Raw genomic sequence first — 9,909 nt, forward strand, 5'->3', positions numbered from 1 at the left:
AAAAACGACCCAATGATAGGTTATATTTGATAGCAAGGCCATTATAACGACCATTGAATTTACAAAATGCTGACTATAAACGAGATTGTTGAAATTCCTGTAACATTAACTATCTGTCAGTAGCCTGTCTCGGTTTGAAATTGACCGTACTCATGACATGCTCTTGAGTATTGAATAAGTTGAGAGACGTAAATACCATATGCAGGCGATAGCGGAATATTTCTTTATAAATAAGGAAAGTTGACGACGGAAAGCTGAAGATATTTCGATTGTCATATAATTTAGTTGTCAGTTTGCCCTTATCGTCTATAGTCAGTAAATCAAACAAATACTAGTATAAAACAGATGTGGCAGACTGTGCTGTCTTTTATTTCAAGTTCACTAGGATATATCGAGTCGACATATGAATGAAAGTAATTATTTTTTAAAGTGACACTGTGACGGAAAAGGGGAAAACTGACAAAAGTAGAATTTTGGGATGACACATGCAAATTTTATTCAATTCTTATAGATATTAGGTTTCAGAACCTAAAAAATCTACTTTTTTGGAGAAAAATAAAAGTAAAAATAATTCTTGTTTGCCCCAACACAAAAATATTGCTTCACTTCCTCCTCTTTATTGTACGCATGCACAGAAAAGTTGAAGAATTTACCATGGTGTCAATTCCATAGATATAAATATCGGATGACCGAGGATTTTGATACAATCTTCAATAATTATTAACTAAGATGATCAGAACTTATTTCTCACCTTTGTTTGCTCCAATTCAATGTCGTTTACAAGTTTCACGCTAAAAATAAAAGTCGCTCGACCTTGACATTGTTGACATTGACGATAACAACAAAGCGGTAGATACAACCTTTGTGTTTCCGGCACTTATATTTTGCAGTTCTTTTCTCGCTTTACAGTGCAGTTGATTGTCAAAACTTCGCTTTAGTCATATTTCACATAAATCTTTTGTTTTATGATACAATTATCTTAAAAGAAACACATGATTTTGACTCGTTATGTAGCTTAAATTGATAAACGTCGTCGATACATATCTAAAGAGTGTTCTTCTCCTGCAGAGTTTTTGAAAATATTCTGCTTCATTAGAATAATGAAAAGTATACCTAAGATACTTCTATGAATGACTGGCTAAAGATGAGATCTGTGTACTTTGGAAGAACCTGCCTCAAAATATCTTCTCGATCATACAAAATTCTGCGTCACAATCAGCAACCAGAGTAAAACTGATAGTATGTACCCACGATGCAACATTGATGCGAGGTTAGTCAAAGTATAATTTTTTCTTCCTTTTTTTCCTCGTAATTTACCTGCTCAATAAATATCTTCATTGTCGCCTCTGCAGAGACTATTTGTGCTGATGCTTATATGTCCTGAACTGCAGAAGGCGGTCGGTGGTCGGGACACACGCGGACACGAGGCTCACTGAAGTAAGGGGACATCAACACTGCTAATTCATGTCCGTGTTAGGTAGTTCGTGCCCAGTACTATTCGGTTCCACAACACTCCTCCCGTTTTATCTAAATCCCTTGTATAAAACTAAAAGTTGATATTCTGGACCAGCATTAGCAAGCCCCAAAAATTCAAATTAACTGAAAACATCAATTAAACAAAGTATGCTTGAAAAGGAAATAATAGTAACATATTTACAGATATAAACATCTGACCTTAAAACAATGAACTTACTTAGGAAAGATCATAATCTGCCAATGCCTTTGGCAGCCTAACTCGCCGACGTTCTCTTGAGTTGGCTCTTGAAGCAGGACTTGAATTACAAGTGGCTCTAGGATTTTCACTTGAATTGTTGAGGGCACTTGAGTCTTGATTTGGAATATTAACCTTCTGATTGCAATATAGATTGCCCAAGTAACATGCATCTTCCTCTTCCTCCTCCGCTACCGCTTGATCTTGTGGCGGTACAGCTGTTGTCACTGCATGGCGCAATCTGATCAGCCACACTGGGATGTCAAGGTCAGAGCATCGCTTTAATCTATAATGATGAACCACTTTCTCCTTTCGTCGATTCTTTATGCGATAAAGGACTGGGGACAACTTCTCAGTCACAACAAATGGGTCAATCCAAGGTTTTTGTAGCTTTTTGGATTGTCCTATATTTGTTGACGAATCTTTCATGTAGACTAAGTCTCCAACATAATATGTATGGTTGTGAAGCCGCAAATCATAGCTCCGTTTTTGACGCATTTGTGCATCATGTAGATTTTCTCTGACAATTGTGTGGACCTGAGACATCACTTCTTCTAGCTCCTCAACATAGTCGGATGGTACTCGAGGCTGCTGGTTTTCACCCATACCCATCATGATGTCTACAGGTTGTAGAATCTCTCGCCCTAGCATCATTTTGTTGGCGGTAAATCCAGTTTGTCTGTTTACTGTGGCCCTTATAGCACCAGCAATGAGCTGCAAATGTCGCTGGAAACGCACATTCTTTAGATAATAACGGATTGACTGCAAAATAGTTCTATTGTACCGCTCTATTTGGCCATTTGCACATGGTCTGTATGGAGTTGTGCGTGTTTTTGTGATCTCTAGCATTTTACAGAGTAGTTGGAATAAGTCACTCATGAAGTTCCTTCCTTGGTCCGAGTGGATCTGAAGAGGGCATCCCATTCGTGCAATGAATCCTTCAACTAGTGACAGAGCTACTTGTTCTGCTCGTTGGTTAGGAATGGCATAGCATTCTAGCCACTTTGTAAACTGGTCAATCATAATTACAATGTAGCGATTCCCTCAAGCTGATTCTATGAAAGGCACTAGAATATCTATATGTATTCTTTCCATAGGGATGCCTGCATGGTACTGGCCAAGTGGAGCTTTTGGTTGAATATGAGACGTTTTACTTGTGCTGCATTCCCTGCAAGACTGGACATAATTTTTGCAGTCTTGGGATACACCATACCAAATTATTTTGAGCGCAGTCTCTGCAACGTCTTCTACTGTCCATGGTGACTTGCACATTTGGAATTATGGCAGCCTGCAAGCACTGTTTCTCTTAGCGCTTTTGGAAAAAGCAACAGGGGTGTTTTAGATGTTGTATCATCATCAACCCGGATGTAGTTAAGAACTCCATCAACAGTTGTAAGTTGCTCTTTTGAGTTCCACCAGTGTTTTACGGCTGGACTAGAAAGAGAAAGCTCTATTTCACTAGGACCACATTTTGTTTTCGAAAGGAAAAGATGTTTCAGATCCTAATCCTTTTCTTGTGCTTCCCTTAACTCCTTGTGACTAAATGTTTTCAACCAGTTACATCCATCAGTGACATTTTCTGGTTCGGAATCTTCCAAGCACCATTTGGTTTGTGTCTTACGGACAGCTAGTGGAACATCATCATCAATGTCCTCTTCAAACGTACTCCACTGTTCATGGACCCTCTGACATTACTTACATCCACCACATGGCAGCTCACTGATATCCTTTCCAGCATCATAGCAATTACATGAGGGATCTGTTGTTTGGTATCCTCGAGAGTCCATCGATATTGCTGTGTGCCTTTCCACTGCGGTGTTGAATTGTCATATTGTACTGGGACAGTTCTTCCAGCCATCTCGCAAGTTGCCCCTCTATATTCTTAAAACCCAGGAGCCATGCTAGGCTGTGGTGATCTGTGCGAACAATGAAAGGTTGTCCTAGGAGGTAGAATCTGAACTGTCGTGTGAAGACGACAATGGCAAGTAGTTCCTTTTTTGTTACACAGTAACGTCTTTGGGTATCTGATAAGGTTTTACTTGCACAGCTTATGAGTACTTCTTCCCCATTTTGTACTTGTAACAATTCTGCAAGTAATGAATGATCAGATGTCAAGTATAAATAAACCATCTGACTGTGGGAATGCTAATATTGCTGGCTCGGACATTGCTTTTCTAAGGGAATGAAAACTATTGTCATCCCAAACAAATGCACTTTTTGATTTTCTAAGATCATACAGTGGGGAGGCCAGGGCTGCATAATTCTTAATGTGTTATCTGTGATAATTTATGTTTCCCAAGAAAGTCTCTACATCTTTTCTGTTTCTCGGTGCGGGCCACTTGGCTACACACTGTATACTCTCCGGAGTCACAGATACACCTTTCTCACTGAAAACTCTGCCCAAAAACTGTATCTCTTTTCTGAACATGCAGAATTTCCTAGGTTTTAATTTCAATTTATGTTTTGAAAACCTGGTTAGGACAGCTCTAAGGTTGAGAAGGTGGTTGTCAAATGAATTTCCAAGGACAATGACGTCATCCAGATATGCCAAGCATTCCTTCCAATTTAGTCATGTAAGACCAGCTGGATCATTCGTTGGAATGTGGCTGGACTGTTACAAGTGCCAAATAGCATTCTAACAAACTCAAACAATACATATTTTGTTATGAAGGTCAGTTTATGACGGTCATGTGGGTCCACTTCTATTTGGTAGTAGCCTTGAGCCATATCTAGTGTGCTTAAAAAGACATTTCTACTTAAGGTGTCCATGCATTCTTCAATATTTGGGAGGGGAAATCTTTTTTGGTAAGACTATTCACTTTTCGAAAGTCAATACAGTGCCATCTTTTTTTAAGAACGAGTACTGGTGCAGAAGCCCATTCCGACTTTGACGGGACAATGACTCCATTATCTAATAGATTTTTCAAGTGAGCTTCTTCCTCCTTCTCAAAGTCTAGTGGAATACGTCTTAGTTTTGCACGGACTGGTTATGCATCCCCTGTGTTTACTTTATGTGTGATTCCTTTGAAAAGGCCTATGTCCATGTCATCTGCTGCAAAGACATCCTGAAATTCAATGAGTAAGTCGTGTACCCTATCGGCTTGGTTCTTGGTTATATTCTCAACTGATCTCTTTTCTTAGTCTAACAGATAGTTAGGTAGGTGTTTGGAGGTTTTACAACTGTGTCCATCATCCTGAATTTGTACAGGGTACTCAATCACTCCATCAAATGAAGTTTGTGCTGACACATTTTTGAGCAAGATAGGCACATCAGCGGATTCTTGTTTTGATATAGCATAAGGAGGGAGTAATCCTTTCATGCTTCGAGATGGTTGTATTAAAACTTCTTCTTCCAAGATGTTATCTAATTTGCCCATTATGTGTACAGAAGTATGTGGAATCCGAAGTTTGGTTTTAAGTAACACTCTGGTTACACTGACTGGTTTCTTCTCAGCTTTTAGCACCTCAGCTTTAAGTTTAATTCCTTGAATGCTGATACTTTGGTCATTGAGGTTAATAAGAGCATTGTTGGCAGTGAGGAAGTTAAGACCAATAATCATTTGATCAGTTATGTCTGCAACTATAACAGGTCATTTAATTTAATACCTTCAATTTCAATGTTGGCATCATTTGAGTAGTTAGCTTTCAACCAATTGTTCTCTCCTACACCCTTAAGAGTCACCTCCTTACCAAGGTTTAATGGCGGAGTCAAAGAGTTTAAGAACTTTCTGTTTATGACCGATATTTGTGCTGCTGTATCGACAATGACTTTTTCTGTTTTCTAAACTTTCACATTGACCATCAAATTTTGTGGCTCAATTTTGCATTGATAGAGTCTCATATCAATATCTCATATGTAGGGCTTACTTAAGCTTGTGGGGATGGTGATCTTGATTTACGCTGTTGTTTGCAGTCCTTCGCAAAATGACCTTTTCCCCCCACAATTATAACAGGCACCATCGTTTACTGGAGAGGATAATCTGGATTGGGATGATGTCCTGAAAATTTATGTATTTATGTCATCTGTTAAACGTTTTGTCCAGATAAGTGCTAAATCTGTGTCTGCATGAATGCCATCATAGTACGCAGCGAATTTATAGGATACTCGTACTCTTGATGAACCGCCTTCTTCTTATTTGCATCCTTACGACGTCTCTTTAGGTCGCAATTAAAAAGTAGAGTTCTTTCGTTATTGCTATAGTTAATTTCTCTGATGGCACAATTTAGCTGTTCCACCTGCCTGCAAATTTCTATATCATGCACCTTGAATGAATCTGCTTCAATATGACCTTTGAACTTGTTGTAAGCAAAAATAGATAAGCAGGGCACCTCAATAAATTTGACTTTTATGTTTGGATACTGTTTACCTATTGCAACAACTCGATGATACTGAGACAATATGTGATCAACAACAGTATTGTCCCAAGACCTAACTCTTGTGAACTTGCCTTCTTTAACAGATATGTCACAAGTACCTAACCAAATATAGATTAAATACCTTTTGCTGTTATAAGTCTTCAAATTATTTTCTAGAAAATCTACTGCAGGTGCCGTACGCCAGCCTGGTCCACACCAAAACTCAACAAAATTTAATTCTATTTTTCTCTTGATTGCAAAGCCCTTGCTATCTGACCAAAGGATTGGCGTGTAATAAAGACTACCTTGTCTGTGAGATGCGATTCTCCTTAAAAATTATCTAATTTTGGCTTTGACAGTGACATAAAATAACAAATGTCCTTGGAAACTTATATTCGTTTTATAAAGGGCGGGGGGGGGGGGGAGGGGGGGTAATCATATAAACTGAACCTAACTTTATTTGAAACTGAAAACACAAAAATAGCACTCGGCGAAAGTTAATAAAATATGGTGACAACTGCGTTCCGTACCTAGCTTAGATACGCGCCAAAATGACAGTTTACCAAATGATGAAAAATACAATTCGATATATCAAGAACTTAAATTAAACCTTTAGTGTCTAATATCAATATTCTTTTTTGTTTTATCAGTGTAAAAATTTACTAAAATGACGAATGAAAAACTTAGCGCGGATTTCCTCCACAATTCCTACACGGGAGTAGATCCCCAAGAACTGCAGATTCCGGCAAATAAGATAATGGTGAATACTCTGGGTCAAATGTTTACACTTCTGACACCAGTGTTGTGCTGATGCTTATATGTCCTGGACTGCAGGAGGCGGTCGGTGGTCGGGACACACGCGGACACGAGGCTCACTGAAGTAAGGGGACATCAACACTGCTAATTCATGTATGTGTTAGGTAGTCCGTACCCAGTACTATTCGGTTCCACAACACTATGTTTCACACGTAGAATGTGAATCATGAGGTGTGTTCAGCAGAGCGAGCGCTCGCGAACACTGTCCCCTACTGAAAAACCTCTCTACTGAACGAACGCTAGCGCTCGTTTTTATTCAATATGGCGGACGTTTTCACTGAAATTCTATAATGATTTTAAAAATTGTTGATTTTTAAAAGATTAATCGCTGTACGGTTATTCTCGGAATGCATGATCGAAGGAGATTTCAATTTTAGATGCTTTGTTTACCATTACAACAAACCGAAAGTTGATTAATACCAACGGTGACTCGAATACAAGGGGGAAAAAAGACTTCGACAATCGGGTCGTTTTTTGTCTCTGTTAGTTAAAAAAATACAGAGTAACAAATAAGTGGTTCTGTTGTCGAGTGTCATTATCGTTTGCTTATGCTCTACATAACCATGATAACCAAACACGGCTAAGTACTTTGCATCAATATTTCGACTATACCAGTATACTTCTTTTCTCTCTCTCTTCTCAATTGCTAGAAAATAATAATGTCCTTGAAAATCGCCATCAGAGAAAGACTTACGTTTTTAAAAATTTAGAGTAATGGAAAACTTTACAATAGGGAAAACTGCATAAATAATGTTCTGTTATTTGATATCGTTGCACTGAAAAATTGAATAGTTCTTGATAAATACAGAATTTACTTTTCATTTAAATATTATAATATTAAATTGATTCAAAATCATCCACCAGGATAGATTTTAGCACCATGATTTGGCTAGATCTTTTGTGTTTATAATGTGTAAATAATGTACCCAATATACATATTTAACTAATAAAGTAAGTCTAACCTTACATGTAATACTTTATGACTGAAAAAGGATGGAAGTTTTCCATATTGTTTCCTGAAGGACAGGTGATAAAAACTTCTATCATTATAAAATTCTGAAAATAACAACTATATATATTAAATCAAGTTTATAAATGAGTTAGATTAATAACTGCATATATTTTAATTTTTCACTCAACTTTTCACAATAATTGGATTCAACATGTTTAAAATGACAAAAATTGTATAGGTTAGTAAGGATGGTTGCAGAAAGGTAGAATTTTGAACATCCTTGAAATTTAATAAATTTTTAATAATTTTTCTCATCATTTACAACCAAATTAGGAAAAAAAATATATACAAATTAATCCATGCATCCATTTTTTTTGTACCATCGGTCCTTCATACATGATACAACATACGGTACTAAAGAATGAGTAAAGATTTTATGTCATCTCATTTCATTTGCTGTTACTTTAAGAGATCCTTTTTTTTCAAAAGCTAGTGCATTTTAACCTAATTAACATTTGTGGTGCTTTGCATTGTGTATATTGATTTAATGATCAGTGAACCTGACTAGGGAGACAGGGGTCCTAGGTTCGATTTCTGGTCCAGACTGGACAGACGTCTGAGCATCTTAAATATATTTCATGAATTGTATACATATATCCTTTTTAATTAATCTCTTTCTCCACTAGGTAGAACTAAGCAAACTTTTAAAAAGACCTGCGTAGGAATGTTCACTGAATTAAAGTTTCAACTTATTAGTAAGTCTCTTTGATGTTTAAAATAAGTCACTTTGGGAAAAAAATATTGTTTCCCTTAAAGTTTGATTTCTTTTAATGTTTAATATACTATTTTAAAGAAGATGTATGAAGGAAAGTGAAGATGATATACGCAAATTTAACTTTGTAATTGCAAGAGTCGCATGCACAAAAGTTCACAAAATGGTATAAATATACCGGGGTAGATACTTGTGGCTATAGTAAGACAATGGGGATCTCTAGTATACTGTTCACTACTCATGATCAGTACTATATATCATATACGTAAATATGGTGGGATTTTAACCCACAGAAATTCTGACAATAACAAAGAAGAGAATAGATAATAAATAGGAATGCCAATGAGATCATAGTGGATGATTTAAAAAAAAGAAAAAAAAAAAAAAAGAAAGTAAAAGTGTGATGAAGGGACAAATTTCAAATTGGATGAATTCAACTCTTTGTGACATTCTGAGGACTGATAGTGTTATGATTACCTTGTTAAAAAAATAGACCTCAATTTCAATTTAGATTTAATGAATTTATGTCAGGAATGTAACATTTTACTGACTAAAGAATGAAAAAGTATCAATTAAGTTTCATATTAAATGTTATTTAAAAACTCAAAGAATAATAATTCAAGGCAGGATTTATGACAGCATTTTAGTTGTTTTTCAAAAGCAACTTGCATCAATCTTCTAAAGTGAAATTCAGCTATATGTTTATTATATCCTTACCCCAAAGTAGAGGAGGTATACTTTTTTACCCATGTCTGTCTGTCTGTGTGTGTCTGTCTGTCCATAAAAAAATTTCCACAGTTTTCTTAGCAACTACTCTTCCCAGATGCTTGAAATTTTAACACACTCTTTGTTTAGACATGCCATATGGTGGGTTTCATTTTTGTACAGATCCGATGTCAACTTCCCGTTTATCCATGCGTCTGTCTGTACCAAACTTATATTAAAATACAACAATTATTATCACTAAATGTACATGTACTTATGTTTTTCATGACCCTCTATACACTTCACACTAAAGAGTTCTAATTCCATGGTACCTGTACTTTCATCCAGTAAGAGTTATCTGCCCTCAGATCTAAAGTTAAATAAATTGAAGCTCTATATGTAATAAACTCAAACATTTTAAACAATTTATTAGGCCAAGATTAATTAATTGAATATTTATTTGCATGTATTTCCCCTCATTTAGATGAGCAACAGTGATTTGTGTTCATCAATACTACATTGTCTTTGAATTTTTTTTCTTGAAAGTAAATCACTAAATGGAAGGTACCATCCATGTTCAAAATGAAATAGACTGGC

The sequence above is a fragment of the Saccostrea echinata genome, unplaced genomic scaffold, assembly GCF_033153115.1.
Source record: "Saccostrea echinata isolate AGI-Se365-2 ecotype Australia unplaced genomic scaffold, CSIRO_AGI_Sech_v1 ptg000002l, whole genome shotgun sequence".
Lineage (NCBI taxonomy): Eukaryota > Metazoa > Mollusca > Bivalvia > Ostreida > Ostreidae > Saccostrea > Saccostrea echinata.